The sequence below is a fragment of the Pieris napi genome, chromosome 16, assembly GCF_905475465.1.
Source record: "Pieris napi chromosome 16, ilPieNapi1.2, whole genome shotgun sequence".
In the NCBI taxonomy this organism is placed as follows: domain Eukaryota; kingdom Metazoa; phylum Arthropoda; class Insecta; order Lepidoptera; family Pieridae; genus Pieris; species Pieris napi.
In genome coordinates this window covers 9776307-9797348 of record NC_062249.1, presented here as the reverse complement: position 1 = coordinate 9797348, position 21042 = coordinate 9776307, and the positions used below count along the sequence as shown (strand labels likewise).

The 21042-nt window shown below is 34.3% G+C and overlaps 1 non-coding gene across 1 annotated transcript; it reads left to right on the top strand.

Annotated features, from left to right (window-relative positions):
- The first annotated feature begins 15306 nt into the window (after window positions 1–15306).
- On the top strand, window positions 15307–15421 carry LOC125057605. The gene has a single exon (XR_007118228.1). It is a non-coding gene; the product is annotated as a U5 spliceosomal RNA (small nuclear RNA).
- The last annotated feature ends 5621 nt before the right edge of the window (window positions 15422–21042 follow it).

The window sequence follows — 21042 nt, the reverse complement described above, 5'->3', positions numbered from 1 at the left end:
GGAACCTACGACCTCAGGGATAAGAGTCGCACGCTGAAGCCACTAGGCCAACACTGCTTTAGTACATTTAGTAGTGCATTATACCCAATTTCAACAGTATTTTCCCAAACTACGGACTAAGTAGGTAAGTTATATTATATTCTTATTAAAAGCGTGCTTTCTAAACAGAAAGAACAATTTAAATGGAACACGTCACTGCGAGTTTGCAATGTTATTTTTCCAGGCGTTAAAATTTAAACATGCCAAGTGGTTTATTAGCCCGGGCCAAAGTGGAACACTGTGAACTCGAGACGTCGTGTAAGTTTGGGACTTAGTTCCGTGTAGGGACTTAAGGCCGAGTACACATGACTTGAAAACGCCTACGTTTAATTAACTGTTAAAGAGATGTTCAAGCTGTATTTAATTTGTACCGAGTGTTAAGTTTGGTGGTGGTTGTTGGAGGGATGTTTTAATAAATGAAACTCTGTTTGACGCTAAGTGTCAACAGTTTAATCGTTTAATAACAAGAGCTTGTAACTAACATAAAATTACTAACAAAAATCTGTGCTTAGTCATAGACATAGACATAACATTTATTACAAATAAAAACACACACACATAAACATACAAAATAACAATAATCAAAGAAAAAAATAAAAAGAGAGATATAAAAACAATTTAAAAAAATCCCTTTTCCCATTCGGTTCGTTTTAAGTGAGTAATGCGTGTGTGCTGTGGCTGTAATTGGCCCTGGCTCAGCATTATGCTGAGGAGCAGAATGTTCCACAGCGCTGGTCATTCTGCGAAAAAACGAAAGAAAAGGAATGTAATAAATACTTAGTAGAAAAAAAAATAGTAATAAAAATTACCAGTGTACGTAATGAAGTCTTGTGTAAAGGTGTATAGTAAATTTTATAAAAATTTAAGGGTCTGTTTCACAATGTACGGATAAGTTCTACATAAGTTCCAAATTAGCTATTAATTACTTATTGATAGGATAAACACTATTGTTGCGTTTCACGACTATCAGATAGAGCTCTTCGTCACATAAAGTCCATCATAAGTTATGAGTCTGATGAATGTCAAATAGCACAATTTATCTTCCAAATAATTTATGTGTTGCATAGCTATTTGGTTCTTTATCCATACATTGTGAAACAGACCCTAAATAATTTTATTTACATTAAATTTAAAAGTTTAAAATAAGAATAATTGTCAAGTTAATAATTGTTAATGAAAAAATAATAAGTGTTAATAATTGTCACATATGTTACCTATAAAGAATATAAATGATGTCGACATACTGTACATTCTCGGAAGAATTATGTAAAACTAAAGGGCTCATTTATCACTACCAAAACTGACGTTTTACACTTATTGACTACAAGTATAAGATTGTTAACATTACTTTTGCGCTTTTTATTATTAACGAATAAATATGTATTGGAGGAGTGTTGGCCTAGTGGCTTCAGCGTGCGACTCTCATACCAGAAGTCGTTGGTTCGATCCCCGGCTGTGCACCAATGGACATTCTTTCTATGTGCGCGTTTAACATTTGCTCGAACGGTGAAGGAAAACATTGTGAGAAAACCGACTTGTCTTAGACCCAACGTCGTGTGTGTCAGGTACCGGAGGCTGATCACCTACTAGATTTTAATATGATTATGAAACTGATTCAGAAAACTGAGGCCCAGACCTAAAGAGATTGTAACGCCACTGATTTATTTTTCTTATTTTTAATAAATAAATATATATATAGTATATAAGGAACTTTAGTAACGTCGAGTTACATAACTATAACTGTAGACAAAAAAAATGTTTCGTATTTATCTTTTATGTGATTAGGTTTTGTATTCGATGTATGCGATAGAATGTCCATTCATTATTTACTAATGGAAATGGCTTAATATCTATTTTTGTCATACCTTCGGTCCAATGCCAATAGGAAATACTATTTCACATATGTAAGTTAATCAAATATAAAAAAAATAACTATGTTTATCTTGTTATGGCTATCTTCTTCTATCTCATCCTCTCCTTGCGAAGGTTGGCGATCATCATCGCTAGTTTAATTTTGGATGCCGCGCTTCTGAACAAGGACTCGGTGCTTTGACCAAACCATTGTCATAAGTTTTTCAACCAAGACGTGCATCTGCAGGTCTACCTGCCCCTTTGCCTTGTATGATTAGTTGAAGGAGCCCGTATTTTTTGGTGTTACGTAAAACGTGTCCGAAATACTTAAGTTTCCTTTTCTTAACCGTCAAAAACACTTGTTTGTTCTTCTGCAATGGCCACAGAAACGTTTAATGAATAATCCAGTACAGCTAATTTTTAAAGAATCGTTTCAAGTAATAAGTTATTTCAGGTTAAACTACGTTCCAGCCATTATGTTGCTAACAAAATTATTAACTGTGGTAGCGGGTAATGGTGACAATAATTGGAGTGCCACTAGCAACGAAATCAGCGCTAATGCGAAAAAACCAAGTTTCACTAACTTCCGCCGGACATAGTTGAATTGAGTTTGGTTTTCGATTCAATTTCCTACTCTTTATAGGATACGACATAAGTTCTCTACTTTATACTTATAGTACTGTATATATTTTTTGTTGAAATAATCTTTTAAATGATCTGATTATACAAAATATTATCTCCAGAATTATATTGGTATGTTCTATGGGTTATATTAGGTGTTCTAATTCTATGGGCCGTACAGGAAATACGCAGACAAAGGAAGCCCGCTTATTATTTATGTATTTTAGAAGGAAACAAGACATATACATCAGAAATACATTATAATTAAAAATATAAATCTTTACAGATAAAAAACAATGATATTAAACAAAGAGTAAGAAACAATTAAAATAAATACAAATAGTATACTAAAAATAGGTGAAACACATGAAACTATAAACACAACAAAAGTCAGTGTTATAGGAATTACACATTAACTGTTATTAAAAAAAAAATGCTATTTTACCGATACCGCCAAACAATTACTAATAGAGGTCCGTGACGTTGTAATCACAAGCGATTGAACCCGTGTCTTTATCTCAACTCAATAGCGATTGCGTTTCTGTTTAATTTCAATGTTGAGTTTTTTTTTCGCGTGATCTCCAGGTCGTCAAAAGAGAACTTACTATTAGCTCCAAAAGAACGGAATTGTTACCATTTTCGCTGTTGAAAGTTGTAGAGTACTGGGGCAGGTTGAGGATGCTGTAAACAAATAATATTTAGAACCATATATAGGTTCTTGTTATCAAAACAAAACATTGTTGACACACAAACACACACACAAATGAATTGTTGATCGTTTGTCTCGCAAAAATTCGAGAATAGCTGCACCGATTTAGCTAATTATGATCTTGAAATATTTGTAGAACTTTAGGAAAGGTTTAAACGGTGGAAAATTTAAGAAATAACCACAAAAATTCAATTTTACAAATAAAACTGTTTTTAGCTATTAATGTTCATATCTTTTGTATTTTAGAAATAAAAAATTGTCACTAGGCCCGAGCTCTCATTCTGTTTTAAAAATTTTGACACAAATATATGTAGTTGATAAGAGCAGTGTTGCCTAGTGGCTTCAGCGTGCAACTCTCATACCTGAGGTCGTAGGTTCGATCACCGGCTGTGCACCAATGGACTTTCTATCTATGTGCGCATTTAACATTTGCTCGAACGGTGAAGGAAAATATCGTGAGGAAACCGACATGTCATAGATCCAAAAAGTCGACGGCGTGTGTCGGGCACTGGAGGCTAATCAAAGCCCGACACACGCCGACGAATTATGAAACAAATTCAGAAATCTGAGGCCAAGACCTAGCGCCACTGATTTCTTTATATTTTTATATGTAGGTGATACGAAGTTCAACGGATCATCTACTACGTAATAAACAAACAAGCAATGAATGAAGACATCTAAAGTATAATAAAATGTGTTTAAAAAACGATAGTCTGAATAAGTCGGATCGTGAACTATAAACCTGTTTGCGGTGGAAGTTGCAGTTAGATTGTATCATGAATAAATTTATACAATCTCGAGAACATTCCTGATTCCCAATTTGTACTTTTCAAGTTCCAGACTTTAAATTCTTTCGCAATTTTCAGTGACTTCATTATTGCATTGCATTCTTTTATATTTGAGGAACCTAATTTAAAAGACCTGGTTTGCTTTGCTCATCAATTTATACTGAGTTCTATTGAACTTAATGAGTCTGTTATAAGTTTTTATTTTAAGTCTCTGTCTCTGTGAATATAAAAAGGTAACAAATGTATAAACTGCTACCCCCGCGATCTTCATTTCGCCTTAATATGCTACATACCAATAGAAATATCAATTTGCTATGCTACCCGATAGATGTTTGTTCGCTTTTCGGGAAGAAAATCTTTAGTACTAACTATAATATTATTTTTTTAATTTACTTCCTTTTCTCCTTGAATTGAAGGATGGTTTTTATAAATAGGAGGAAAAATGATTATAGATTTCTAATAGTAAATTTTACCAGAAATAACAACATAATTTTGGCGAATATTTAGCTAAACTATAATATTATTTATATTACTATGTATTCTCTATATATAATGTCTATGCTAGATTAGAAAAAGAAGGCTCACTAGTATAAGCAAGAAGTTGTATTAAACAGTTAAACAAAGTTTCGTAATATTGCGATCACGCCCGATACATACATGATTTTATAATAAAGTTCGGCACTGTCCACGTTAGGAAGGAATACGTTTACATTTAATTTGTAGCTAGCTTCCGGTTCTTATTGTTGTTAATAAAAGATTTGAATAGTTAAATACTGTTCTAAACTAACATAACAAATTAATTGTTGCGATGTTCTTCAAAAATCTATTTAGTTGATAGGAAGTAGTCTTTGATTTGTTTTGATAAGTGATTTGTTACCCGAGAATGCACGCTTTCCACTTATTCATAATGTTTTAAGTCTCTTACATATTGTATCGGACATATAGACTTATTGAAATACTTTAAAATCAGCTAGGACAAGTTTATAAAATAATAGAAATTTTATAATTAACAAAAGTATAATCAAGTTTTATGTATCGTTAGATCACTTTGTTTAAAATAAATTTATTTCCTCATAAGACACACGCAATTGAAGATTAAAGCGCGAAGCTCAACAAAATTGGTGTTTGCTTTGAATTTGATTAAAAACCTTAGCGATGCGCTTAATACGAGCCATGTGTTCCGGACAAGAGACACACCGGGTGCAAAAACTAATAATCTTTTATTTGTTGCAGTAAATGTCGAGGCTTTTCAACTCCTTGACACCTAGTGAGAAGATAAAACCATTTGAACTAGTGAATTAGTGTTAGTGCACTGTAATAGTGAGTGAAAAAATAGAACCAAAAAATGAGTGTCTAATGGACACTGTAAGTAGTGTTTTTGGATACTTTCTTATGTTAAAAATCCTTATTAGTAAATTAGGTTAGATTTAAATTACTTATTAGTCTTAAGTTAGGCTAGATCGTAATGTTCCATGATGTCTTAGTAAAGACACATGTATAAAAAAAAAATATTGAAGTGCCGACATCATAAAGGTTTCTGGGGAAAAATGGATGTAGGAAGCTTTGAAGCAAAAAGCTTTATTATTGTTATTACAAGTCAAAGTTTCTGGTTTCAGAGGTCAATTTTCCGTCGCGGAGTGTCTGTGTTATTTTGTAAATGCGTATGTAATTACATTTAAACAATTGTTTGATGTAAAATAATTTGTGATGTCAAGTAGCGCCAGACAATGCATGTTTTTGAAAATAAAATTTATTTATTGATTATTGGCCTGCTATATAATTTGTGAACATAGGTGGATTTTACGCTGGTTTTAAGCTGAGCTTTTGCTTGTATTTCTTGGAGCTGGTTCCTGAATATAAGCTTTCGTTTACAAGCCTTCGTTTTACTGACGAGTTTGCATACAACTGTTTATGATTGTTTATATATATTTAATATAATCACAATATATTGTCTAAAGACATACCATGAAGCTGGCTGTGTAAGGCAAGTGAAACGTCACTTACTCGAGGTCCATGTTAATCCTTCTCAAAGATATGTTGAGATCTGTTGTTTTTGAACTTATGGAATTATTGAAATTTTTATTTCTCTATTTGGTCCATTTTGATTATGATATCAAATAAATTCTTTGTAGATAAAGGCTTTGTTGAATTTCGAATAATGAGCTCAGTGTGGCACTGTCATTATAGGCAGGATTATTCTAGCCAGGTAGTTGAACAGGTAAATTGAATTTCAAGTTGTTTAATCTCAAAAGTTCTTGTAGAATTAGACGTTTTATCCATTCGAGATGTCCTGGAATTTTACTTAGGTTTAATTTACAACAACTGCCCTGCGATTCTGTAACTCACTTTTCGAACTCACACAGCGGTTTTCGCATCGGCGGTCGCTCTTAAATCAGTCGTGAAGCAGTCATTTTATGATTTGGCATTCTGATAAACAATAAACTACAAGCTCTTACCTTTTCAGAATGCCAAATCATAAAATGGTTTCTTCACGACTGATTTGAGAGCGACCGCCGATGCGAAAACCGCTGAGTGAGTTCGAAAAGTGAGTTACAGAATCGCAGGGCTGTATTTAAATTGTCACAAACAAGTAGTTTATAACTGATTTATAAATTTGACTTTTTGAACAAAGTAAACAGGTGACGGATACTAGTAGTATAGTTTGTTGTTAAGAAAAAACTATCTTGTAATTTATCAATTTGTTGCTTGAATTTTAAATCATGCTAAGACCTACAACGCACTAGCGGCTGGCCGCAATGCGGTGTGCCGCTGCGGCGGGCCGCACATCGATTATTACATGAAACCGCACGATAACAACGCACTGACTTGCGGTCAACCGTCAACCGCTCCGGCTGATCTGGAGCTGCGGCGAGCCGCACCGGTTGAATGATGCGGCGCGCCGCGTCCCTCCACGCACTCGGCGCGGTTAGCCGTCCTACCTACGTCGTCACATATAATTATTTAACAAATGTAAACAAAATATTGTAAACCTATTTTAAAAGAGTAAAAAATAAAAAAATAAAATATGTTTATTATGGAACATAAGATACATGTATCACTTATTCCACGTCATTAAATTTGAATTTGTAATATTTCAAGAAGCACTGACGAGTGACGATTGCGGCAGACCGCAATAGGACCGCAATAGGGACGGTTAGCCGGAATACGGCAGGCCGCTACGGCGGACCGTATATACCGCGGCCCGCCGCAGCGGCACACCGCATTGCGGCCAGCCGCTAGTGCGTTGTAGGCCTAAGTTTCGTTACGAAAATTGGAAGTGATAGCAATAGTTTGTCTGTAGTTAGTTATTAATAAATATAATAAATAAAAATAAATAATATAACACATAATACTGGTGTCAAAGATTAGGAGTCACTAATGGACCAGTAAGATATAGTGTAATAATTCTTCTTGAGTAGCCACTTGAATTGTCAGGTATCTTCCGCTATTTGTATAGATACCGGCAAACTTCTTGAGCATTAAACAAGGGATTGGGGGAAAGTTTGCGCATCTTACACATACGAGCAAAAAAAGTGTGTAACAAACGTCAACTGATTTACCAATCACGCGATCGACACGGCACCCGCCGCCCACCCAGTGATACCTAAAAATCGCTCTTCGCAGTCAAGGACATTTGTTCAAGATGTTTGCCGGTATCTGTAACAATTCTTTGGCTAATCTGATACCTGTCCACTATCAACGTATCTACGACTTTCTGTTTAACAATATTATATTATAAATATTTAATTTCCAGAATTTCCCAGTTCAAAGTTTCCAAGAACAAGCCTAAAGACCCCATGATTGCGGAAAACGTTACATAGTATGGCGTCGTAAACAAAGTAGTTTCATTCCGAAGTGGGTGATAGCTACTCCAATGTTATTAGCTCCAAGTTGTAAACTTTTTTGAGTACACAATTCTCAGTCTGGTTAAACTTTTAACGAGTTACATTAAATTGGCCTCGCGCTGGCTTGTTATGTGTCCCGCAAACGAACAACTTTTTTCTGATTTTTACCAACTTCGCCTGAAACGGGGATACTGATTTTCTTTGTCGTGCTTTTAGGTTGATTAGAACTTTTAATATGTATTGTCTACATATAAGTTGTTTGATATATTGTTCTCCTACAGGTTACTATTGTCATAATTAGGGGTTATTTCGGGTCGTTAATGAACGAAGGTCCTTTACTAGTTTTATAAGAGCCCCGATTGTTAAAATCATTGCAGTTACAACCTGATAATAAAATCCAGCCAATGGCCTTCTCTTAAGCCTTTTAATTGGCATTTATTGAACGTTTTTTACGTCTATCGATAATATAAAGCTAAATTTTTTTAAGGTGAAACTTTTATTACATCATCTCAAACTTTTTCGTCTGTGTGTTGCATGTCGCGTGACGGTCGGCCGCGGAGTAGGGATAAAGTGAAAGGCGCTCGTCATAGCAGCCAAGGCCAATATGGCGGCGCCTATAGTTCGCAGCAGCTGACCGTGTAGTGTAGATATAGACTATTATTTAATATGAGTATATTTATAATCTAAATATGTTATTGTTAATAATATGTGTATAAAATCTAAAGAATTGTTAAGTATTATGTATGTCATTCTCTCTAAGACACAGAGTTCAATAAAAATATTAGTTGGAGACTTAGTCTACTTTTATTATTTCGCATTATCATTTCAATTTTCCAAGTATAAAATTAAGATTGATAAAGTGATTGTATACCCTGAATGGAATATTATTCCAAAAATTTTTAGTTAAATGTCTATAATGTGAAAAAAAGTTTCACTTTTACCGTGGTTTCATAAAACCTCACAATCCTTTTTATTTTTTTAAATTTTAATCATCTCTATGACCCAGATTACAATAGTAAGCTTAATGAAAACTGAATTTCTTTGTTATTTAAAGTTAATAAATTGTATCTTGTCTGAATAAAGGCTTATATTATTATTATTAGATTAAAGAGTTCAGAAAGGCAGCACAAAGTCATATATGTAAGTTTTAACTAAAGCCTCAAAGGTCAGTCGTGGTTAAATGGCAAGAGCATGTGGAAAACACGGAGACGGCCGCAAAGCGAACGGTTTCGATGGAGCGTAATGAAATGTACGCTAATTTCCGCTTCGGGATTGAGGTTCAGACCAGGAGATGGTACAAGGCGAAAATTTTAATAGTATTTTTTACGGATAAAAATTCAAAGTTTTACATTAAAACTGCTCGACAATTTAATACGACTCAAAACCAAAGCAAAGAAGTAAAGGATAAAGGAAAGGTTTTAAAGATAATAAGTAAAGAAATATACTAAAAACGACAATTGAAGTACCTACTACCTACACAATAATTTGATGTCTTTTTTCTTCTCAGAAATACAAAAATTATCACTTGGTTGTCATATATGTGTTAACGTAAAATTGTAAACACCGTTAGATTGTAATCTATCTCGCGAGATTTGGAAAGTAAAATTAATCTGTAATTGACCAAAGTAGTTTGAATGATAACTAAGTTAGTGTAGTACAATCTACCGAATAATAATACGTTAAATTGTAAGTAGTTCGTTGAGGTTCACAATCTTTCGACAGTTTATAATCTCGCGAGATAGATTACAATCTAACGGTGTTTACAATTTTACGGTGACATGTGCATTCAAAAAATTGTGTTTCAGATCAATGTCCGATCTATTTATGTTTTAAAAATATTGTATAACGTATTGACACAAAAATATGTACGTGATACAAAGTTCACCTGGTCTTGTATATAAATATGTATTGAATTTTAATTAAGTGTTTTACCGTCATGGGTACATGGGATCTTAAATCCGGATTAACCTTTGCATAAAATATATTAGCTCTTGGACAAGTCAAACATCACACGGAACGATGGCACAGTTACCCGTTACCGAGAAAGGTCTAATAAATTCCAGTAGGTCCTTACATTCTACGTTATAACGCGCTTTTATATTCTTTTACAAAGTTCTTTTCAGTTTTGCTAACTGACATTGCTATAGTAGTATTTTTTATGGAAAATCAATTCTATTTCGATTTATTTTTCATTTATAGCCGCGCTGACAAGTCAAACAAATTATAACCAATGTGTGGCCTCGATGCGTGCAGATTCCGTGCATAAAGGTAATCCTTATAATATAATAATTAATAAGTTTAAGATAAATATTACTAATGGAATACAAAAGGACCCTAAATTATACGGATGGGCGATCCGAAAAAACATCAAGATGGTACAGATACCGGCAAACATCTTGAGCAAATGTCCTTGCCTGCGCAGAAGCGATTTTCAGGTATCACTGGGTGATTGGTAAATCAGTTGACGTTTGTGTCCCAAATGCGCAAACTTTCCCCCACTCCCTTGTTTAATGCTCAAGAAGTTTGCCGGTATTTGTAGTATAGCGTAGAAGCCCAAATTAGAGTGCTTAGTGGATTTAAAAAATATATTTAACTATTATAGCGGTTATAAATTCAGGATTGCTTATACAGTAGTTTTTTCAGTAGTTTCAGCCCCAATTAGCAATAAATAGACACATTTCATCTTTTATTGATTTTGATCTTTTATTGTGCAGCTTTGTCTGGCCGGCGCTTGCGCAATTTTTGATCTAAGATATGCGCGCTAAGGAAAAGTTCTTAAATACCAACTCCATGATCAGCTGTAGGTAGAACCACAAGCCTAAGACTGCTTTTATGAAGTCACCATTATTCTCGTGTCCTCACAAAATGAGATAAAGAAAATGTAGGAAAATATTAAATAAAGACGAAGTTTCTAAAAGTCAACATAACATTTATAGTATGTGTTTTATATTATCCATGCTCGATTTATCTTTGTCTCATTTTTCGATTAGAAAAAAATCAGTTTTTAATATATAAAATGTATAATAAATCGACGGCTCTCATGGAGTTTGAAGTATTAATTAATGAACGAAAAGGATTTCAAGTCCATATTGTATAAAGTACTGGCTGACCACAAAAGGTCACGTGGGGCATGTATAAGTCAAGATGGCGTTGAAAGCATTAACCGCTCTTAATGTTCACTAATATTATTAGGGCGTCTATAAGACCTGGGATTTCTCTTCTATTTCAGGCATTTTTCGTTATCCTAATAAATTAAAAATATATTCTTTTTCTTAATATTTTTTAAAATTTAAACTTAAGCTCCTATCAGACGTATTGGATTTTTATGTTATTATCAGCTGACGGCAAACGTTGCCATGTATATTATTTCTAGCAAACATTTTTTTAGTTCTATAAAAATAACTAGCTACTATAATAAAAAATAGGAGTTGATCGTAGAGTGGTGAAAATTAAGGGTTGTATGTATTTTTGTATGTTGTATTTTAAAAAAATAAAAACAAAATCAACCAGGAAAACTCGTTCGAGACCTGGCAGTTTACCAACTTATTTTTCTAGGTTCGCAATTGACAACTTCTCACCAAAGATGAAATACATATACTTATACTACTTAAAAAAAATCATTGGATATTGGAGTTTAGTAAATGTAAATTTACAATTAATTTAACTTCTTTTTTGACGTTCATAAGTGTACTTATGTGCGTATATGAATAAAGCTATTTTGAGTTTGAGTTTATACATTATAGAAATTTAAACCATTACTGGACTGGCCTTACCAAGATCACAAAGCATTAATGAGTAAGCTTCTGAGCACTAAGTGTCTTCTATGTCATCCGATAGTCTAAGTTCGTCCTGTCTGGGCTGTTTATCTTACCATTATTCCTGGTTTTAGCAACTCTGGTAAAAAAATTGTTTGAGAGATCAAGTTAACACAACAACCTATCTATATATTTTATTACAAAACTAAACCCATCGCAATTCGTGAAGGATAGATGCTACCAATAAACTGTATCTAGTATTTATCGATATTGTTAGCAAAGATTGATGGACTCTTATGCAGTTTCAGTTTGAATAATTGCCTCAGCCGATATGAGTAATGATGTCACATCAAGATGGCTTCCAACAGAATGGTGGGATTTCGTTGCAAGTCATTTATTGCATAGTTTTTGTTAGCTATATATTGAAAATTTATATGTGTTGGCATGAATTAATTGAAAATTGTATAGACTTTGCAGTAATTATTTATGATAATAATATTAATAATAATTTTATAACTTTACTAGCAGCCGCGAACTTCGTTTATGATTGATTTTACTTAGCCTACCTTTTTAGTACATACAGACATGGAACATTTTGCTATGCTACCCCAGAGACTGTACGGTTTTCCGGAATGAAAACTTTTAAGGTTTTTCTGTGATTTTTCTCTATATAACACTCAGAGTTCAAGTTGTAACTTCTTGACTATCAAATAAAAAATAAAGGTTGATCGTAGAGGGTAGATGAAAATTAAGAGTTGTATGTATTTTTGTATGTTATGTAGATATCATAAGAAAAAGAAACAAAAATTTTATCTATAAAACTAAAATTTAGAGGTGGACCACCCTTAACACTTAGGGGTTAGAAAGATATATAGTAGCCGATTTTCAGACTTACTGAATGTGCAAAAAAATTTCATAAGAATCGGTCGAGCCGTTTCGGTGGAAACGAACATTGTGACACGAGAATTTTGTATATTAGATTCATGGCAGAAATATTGTTATGATTTAATTGATCTAACGCTAGTCCCCACACCAGGGAGCCTGTGTTGTGGGTAATTAGATTAAAATAATTATTTCGTGGTACATGGTGCATGTTTAAAACAATTTTTGAACTAAAAAGTTCAAAAATTGTTTAGCTAGTCTTAGTGTCATCACAATAGATAAATGAAACACGTGCAAAAATCTGAGTCCAAGATGTAGAAAGTAATAACATGGTATAGAAAAATATCTCAATCTTACGTTTGTACTACCTATCAAGTAATCTTGCCCAAATAGTGCATATGTATATAGTGATTCACCGCAGCCCGGCTCTAAGCTTTCACCTTGATGAGACCACATAACTGTGGCTTTCGATAAAAATGCCTTATATCAAGAATATACATGTGAGTGCCACATAATATGTTGATATAAATAAGAAATATATTATAACTAGCAGACTCAGCCAAGCGTTGCTGCGGCTAAGGTTTTTGTTGTATTACATAGTAATATATACGTACATAGCGGTAGGAGAACACCAGTCATGGGGACCACCATGCTTTTTTGCTGGTTATGCCATTAAATTGTAGCTTATGTGATACGTTGGCAAAACAGCGCCATCTGTTAAAATGTGACTGTCAAATAATAGACAAATATTTGCAATAAAATAATAATACTGGTATAAATTAAGATGTAACCTATCCTATCTTTTAAGTTGGATCAAACTACACACGGTGTGCAAATTTGATTGATATCGGTTCGGTAGTTTAGGAGTCCATAGCGGACAAACAACGTGACACCTAATTTATATATATTAAGATAAGTAGTTTAATTCAAAGCATTTGGTAGTCTCACTACTATTTCTGAGGTGTGGTCCAGAAACAGTAGCAGGTGTTTACTGTGCCGAACTTCGAAATTCGAACTTCGCAAACTGACGGTAAACAGCCCCGACTCGTGACTCGATCTTCACCATTAGTCACGATAACGAAAACCCTCACTGCACGAGAACTATAGCTGCAGTTAGAAACCATACATTATCCTTTATACTCGCCAGACCTTGCTCCAACGGGCTTTTTAGACCCTATTTGGCGACTTGAGCAATTTTCTACGTGGTTGCTAAAGTACACTACAAAGTTCTTTAACATAGTTTGTCAAGATCCCCAGATTACTATCACAATTATTAATTAACTCGATATAGCAGTAATTTATAGACAATATTTCCCATATTTTAAATAATAATACATAAAAAAATATATCTTCTTCTTTTAGTGCCTCTCCATTACTGGAGGTTGGCCGTCTCTGGAAGCGTGTCTTGTCCTGTGCCAGATGCAGCAACTCCTCCGCAGTTGCAATACCCGTCCATTCCCTAACGTTGCGAAGCCATGATTTCTTCCTCCTACAAACACGCCGTTTACCCTGGATTTTACCCTTTTTTATTATATTTAATTGAAGGAGGTGGTAGCGGTCATGGCGCAACACGTGGCCCAAGTACGCAACTTTCCGTTGTTTAAAAAATATATAGTTTCAATGTATCAATACTGACCCTTAATATAACGAATGTACTTTTCATAAAATTGTAAAATAAAACTGTAATTCTTATCTATTATTCTGAGCTGTTTGCTAACAGCAAAGCTACTTGAGGAGTCAGCTAAAACACATTGGATTATTTTGCCTCTTACGGGGATTTAAAATCCTTCTTAAAATAGTGCTGCATAAAATCAAGGAGCTAAGTAAGGCTGGTGATATCGCAGAAGCGAGAGCGATAGCGGGTAAACTTTCGAGTTGAAGGGTTTTTCTAGTAACAGTCTAATTATAATGACATGATGTTCTACTGCAGATTATTATTAACGGTTGAAATCGTTGTTATTAACTATAGACTAGGTTCATTAACATTTAATAAACTCTTTGGTTAATAATAATATTATGATTCTAATTAACCAGAGTTGTCATATCAAGGCATAGGCACAGTGTGGTAGTTGTACATTGTGAAGTTAATAAAATATTAATTTAATGATATAGATACAATTAATTTATGAATAAATTTATGAATGACATAGAAAGCCATAGCACATAGTCATAGCCTATCCAGTGACTCAATGTACCTATTTGAATGTCAAATCTTGTATTCACCAATGAATTAACAATTTAAAGTAAATTTAACTCTTTATAAATAAATCGGTTATAATTAAGATAAGGCTGAGAAGTAACGATTTTTTATTAAATAAAAAAATTGTTATATGGCTACCATCAATTTACGCTCAATGTCATTCCTGTTGTATGATTATTGTATTACTTCCTAAGTAGGTATATATTGGTAAACCGACCGCTTGTCTCTAGATATTTAAATGAGACAATAATATAAGGAAAACTCATTTAACAAATAATTTTAAGAAATGTCACTTTGAAGGCGCCTGTAAAAAAAGTAGAAGCAAATATGGCGAAAACCGATTTAACTTATTTGTCTTTTAATTAGGCAGTTTGTGTAATGTATTTTATAGTAATCATTATAATTTGCTTATGTATCTGGATGTGTTCACAACAACGTTTCCTTAAGTGCTCACTTTAAGAAAATTAAGTGAAACTGGCATCTAGCATAATATTCATACAGTTATTGGTTTAAATATAAGCCACTAGATGGCACCACTTTGCACCATGGATTTTCGTAATCGCGCAAACGAAATGCCGGAGCAAGGCTATAATACTTAACTGCGATATGATATTCGTTACTCTGGTTTCCCTTCAAAACGTATAAATCTTTCGCCTTTTACTAAAGATTTCCGTGGAGGGGGACACTCAAATGAGTCTAACTCAATTTTTGACGCTCTGCTTCGGTAGAGTTTATAAATAATAATATAATTTTAATTACCTTAATTATTAGGTAACTTGTATCATGTATGGTATATCTATTGGAGGAGAATCTTACTCGGTATAAGACAGACTTAGTCTTAGGAGTCTGGACTCTGGAGTACAAGTACTTAAAAAATTCAAAAAACTAGATAGTAGATAGAGATACAAAGCCTAGTTCCACATAATTCCACACAGAGTCACAAAATTATAGGAATTAGGTAGCATTACTATTATATATATTTATCAAATATATGTTCCACAGAGTACTAGTAGAACAGTATCAATCACCGTTATTGGGTAAAGCTAACAAGTGTAAACTGTAAAGATTAAGACATTCTGTATACCTTATAATAATATATACTTTATACTATATAGTACATATTAGCAATAAGTAGTCAAGTAGATAATATTACATTTCAGTTACCTTGAAGCTAAATATGATATTTCTTTGGTAAACTTATTACTTTTAGTACTGTTATTCGTTTCAACTATTACAGTATAGATAAACTTATAAAATAAGTATTTTTTTGGATATTCGTGATATTACTAAGAAATATTAATACATGTTTAATCGTATAATTAATGCATCTCAGTTCACTACACTGTTAGTAATTACTAGTAAATAGTAATTACTGGTAATAATCACAGTAGGAAATTTTATACTTTAGGTCTTATAATCGCTTCGCCTGTGAAAATAGCCAACACATTAGGTGTTTAGCGTCCCGGTTATACGCCTGGGAACACTCTCTAGCCCGCAGGTGCGACTGCACTAGACTCCCTAGCTATGACACTTTTATTTACAAAAAGATTTTTCATTTTATTCTATTATGAAGCGTTTCTTTGATTTACGTGTTGGTAAGAAAATAGCTGGGTAATAAAATTCTTTATACTGAAATATTGTTATAACGAAACACATTCATAATATTGCTCACAAAAATTAATTTTACTTTCGAAAATTGTTAAACATGTGAGGCGGACACAGTCTGTTAAATTGATGGTTTTGCTTTGTTGACTATTGGTTAGTTAACCTTTTGAGTTCGACAAAATATATTATTGCTTCACCCAAGATTGAATACAGTTTTCCTCAAACTTTATCTGTATATATTCGATGAAAATTAAAATTCCGTTGTCCTACATAAATATTGCTTCCCATTGCCCTATTTATTATACAATAAGAGATAAATAAATAAACGTGAATTTTGTATAAAAATATCATTTATTCATGTAGAAACATAATAACATCGTAACATCAGTTCAGTTTTAAATTTGTCCAACTAGGTGTTAAAAAAATAAGACAGTATCCCGGCGTTCGGGGATTAAATTAACAGTGCTATACTTGTTGTAAACTTTTTCCACGATACGTAAATTTTTATCACAAAATGAAAAAAGGTTTTATTTGTGTCAAGTTATAACCACGGAATGTCACTTTTTAAATATCGAATATGTTAAAATTACATAATGGTACATTTACTGGTTGACTGTCTGACTTTCGCAAAAGCCAGGTGCGATCTGGATACTAGCTTGGGGGTGATCTGACACGTTGCCCGAGCACAGATCACAGCTGGAAATATAATGCGACATAATTATCAAGAACTTCACAATAGCACAGAAGTCGACGTGGGTCCCGCCGGCTAATTGTGTCCGACTCGCCGATAAATATCACGAGGACAAGCTCACCGGACTTTAAAGTTAAAAAAAATACATTAAAAAACTACAATATTACACAATTAATTCAGATTCAAACAATTTTGTAGGAAACATCGTCTTATTATATTGCTTGTGTTGATTGAACTGAGTGATTATAATTGAAAATTCCTTCCTAGAAATGTCCCGAATTCAATACAATATTCCGGAACCCGTTTCTAGGAACTAATGAGAGCGCGTATTTGCCTGATTGGCCTTGATTGAATTTAGCATTTATACTACATATACGGAAAATATGTAAGTGAAAAGTTTAAGTGTATGTGTGTTTGTGCGCAATACTTGATCATAGGTTAAAGGAAAAGAATCTGATGATCATCAAAAGTCTAATCATCACTGATTACTTGCGGTAATTTTTCATCGTCAGACTTCTTCTAAGTCCTTTAGTATTTTTTATAGTATTTTTTCCTTACTAGGGTTGTATGGAGATCACTTGTTAGCGACAAGACCGCCCGTTGCATCCCTAAAAATATTTTTGTTCCTTGGTTTTATTTGTAATGTAACGAAGTTTCTATAAATAAATACTTAAACCAATCTATAAAAAGTTAGATGCAAACTAAGACTGAGACCCAAATAGGCGAGTCGCCAGTGGATTGTTATTCAAGCACATAATGCTAAACTTACATGACTATAAAAAAATTATAAATAACTAATAATCAATACCAAAGAACTTTTAGAAGTCTGAAACCAAGACCGAGTATCGGAATCAATCAAATAGACGGTAGAACGTCCTGTTAAGAGACCTCACGAGTGACAAAGTACTGCCCTCATTCTGACCTATTTTTTTTATTAAACCCAGACTTAATAATTTCACACTCGTTCGAGTTCCTATAGTAGCAATTGTTCCATCGGGAATAGATGGAAACAACGATTTGTCTTCATTTGTACGTTCTAAATCGTGTCGTGGATGCCAGTAATTGATTGAATGTCGATAGGATACAGTGTAAAACGCTTTGCTCATATCACCTAGATCTGCATGAATAGGTCATTAGGCTCATTATGCATATAGTAACGAGTAGGGATGACTATTTTTATGACGCCTAATATATAGTGTAAACTCTTTATAACGAATTTCAAGGGACCGAGCTTAGATATCGTTAAATGTATGATAAAAAGTGTTATCTGAGATTAATGGCACACGTGTTAATGCAATTAACAATAACAAAGGCGAGACGGCTGTTTATGGCCTCAGGTATCTTTCTTAGAAATTTCGCACCTCAATAGGTTAGTTTAGCCTTTAATTCAGATACATTTACATTTAAACACATTCCCATTTCAATCATCTTCTAGTGTTTCTGGGGGCCCTTTTTTTGGCAAAGGCCTCCTCCAACTTCCACCATTCCTCTCTGCACTGTGTCATTCTTATAATGATGGGCAAAGTTCAAGGCAAGATATGGGCTGGTAGATAGTAGTTGCGGAACGTACGGAGTGTACCAGCCTCATAACCGCCGAGGAACTGTTTAAAATAGAGCAAAAAATCCGGCATTTCAATTTGCAAACAGCCAACCTTTAGAAATAAAGTGGCACCTGAAGAAGAAGGTTTTTAGGCCGAAAACTTCACCTAAAAACATTCATAATTAAAATACTGCGTCACCCACTTAATTTTACTCACTTACAGAATAATTTAGTGAACCAAAATATATACAAAAACTTCTCGTAACGGGTCATATTCGGGCTTAAAATTGCGCGTCACCCAAAGTGAAGCTCTTTTTTATTTTTTGGCTTCTACATCAATGCTGCTAATTAGTATTTGAGTTCGCTACATTCACGTTCATCATATGTTGCAGCAATATTCCGCTTCCGGACTTTTTACAAACAATACTTACGATGTTCCCTTGTTCACTGAGACTTTTGCCAGCCGTTGTTGCGAAATGCACTTGGAATTAATGTAATAAATTCGCGTTTATGGTCTTAAATGATGATAATCTGTAGTCGAGTAAACCAAACAGAGTAAGTCAGTTGAATATTAAATGAAACTATAAAGAGCACTAACATCCGAACTCGGAACTGTCCATTATCCAGTAATACACAAATATAGACACCAGTACTATCTACCAGGCGCCAACCTTAATCTTTAATAAGCACCTGTGCACTTGAAGCCCACGGCCCAAGAGGGAACACAATCAAAGTCAGAGAATTACTCTTATATTGTTGCCGTTTATTATTTTCCGCCTGCTCTGCGGCCGCACTAGCTTTTCATTGATGCCGTGTAATAACAAACACTACGCCTGATTCCCATGTGATTGATTGCTTGTGTTGATTAGTGACCTTATATGATGAAAAATATAGACCACAAATTCCACATGATCACTTAAACCTTGCCTCGACACTGGGACAAAAGTTATCATATAGAAATTCCTTGAGATGTCAAAATCCTTCTCATCACGACAAAGGTATTTTACTAGTAGTAGTCGCCAAAGGGTCATCGCACACCACAACATGCGACAACTTCGCATATCACTGTTTGTAATAAATATTGTGATTCACGAACATGATGCGTACCTGTACCTGATGAGACGAGGCTAACGTGTCTACACAAGCATCCCATACCAAAGCCCGTCCCATCCTCCAAGACTTCCCTTCGGGCCGCGTACCATGCGGCCCTAGCGGTGCCTGTTGGGTCCAAAGTAGCTGGAATGTTGACGGAAGATAGTGGCGTACGATGTCGTTGACCACTCTTTTCGCAATGGATACCATGCGACAGGGACACTTATGGGGAGTATAAACGGGCACTTCCTTGTAACCCTTATCCACATACAACACCCGCTCGTTACCGATTTATTTAAGGAAGCTTAGAGTAGTGACACATTATTTATTGTAAACTTATTTCAATCTTCACTTACTACCTTAAGTAAGCACTAACTCGAGTATCTCTTTTAGGGTAAGATTCTGACTCGAGAATTAACGCAACAGTGTTGGCCTAGTGGCTTCAGCGTGCGACTCTCATCCCTGACGTCGTAGGTTCGATCCCCGGCTGAGTACCAATAGGCTTTCTTTCTATGTGCGCATTTAACATTCGCTCGAACGGTGAAGGAAAACATCGTGAGGAAATGACATGTCTTAGACCCAAAAAGTCGACAACGTGTGTCAGGCACTGGAGGCTGATCTCCTACTTGTCTATTAGATTGAAAAGTGATCATGAAACAGGTTCAGAAATCTGAGGCCATACCCAAAAAGTTTGCAGCGCCACTGATATAATATATATATACATATTAAATATACGACAAAAAGGCCTCATAGTTTGCTAGTCTCGATTCTTTATATTACTCTAAAGTACCCAATGAATTTACTTTAACGGGGGTGTTTCGTCTTTTGGTTGTGGAAATTACCTTTTTACTGTTAATTATGTTGAGAAACCGTCTGCCGGAACATTAATAATTTATACGCCTACTTTATTGCTTGAATGTTTTATCTGATTCCCAAATGCTAGGTGTCTTTGTATGTTGAATAGTGTTGACCTAAATAGCCGATGGGCTGTGTCAGGCACAGGTGTCAATCACCTAATTGCCTTTTAGAAATGACCACGAAACATACAGAAATCTGAGGCCCAGACCGAAAAGGTTGTAGCGACATCGGTGTATATAACACTTTATTAAAGAGTAGAAATAACAAAATAAAACACTAACAATAACTTGTATACCTATCTTATCTATAAATATATAAAACAAAGTCGTGTTGGTTACACCACTTATAACTCAAGATCGGCTGGACAGATGTTAGTTATCTCTTTTTTGGTAGATTCTTCTCCGCTCCAAATAGCAGAATGAGTAATAAAAAATCGGATAAGTTACCGAATAACAATAAATTAATTAATTAATTTTACGAATGCAAACAGCATGTGTTGACAAAACTACGCATAATTTTACATCTAATTCGTGTCAGTTCAAAACATTCCGATCTTGAGGTGAATG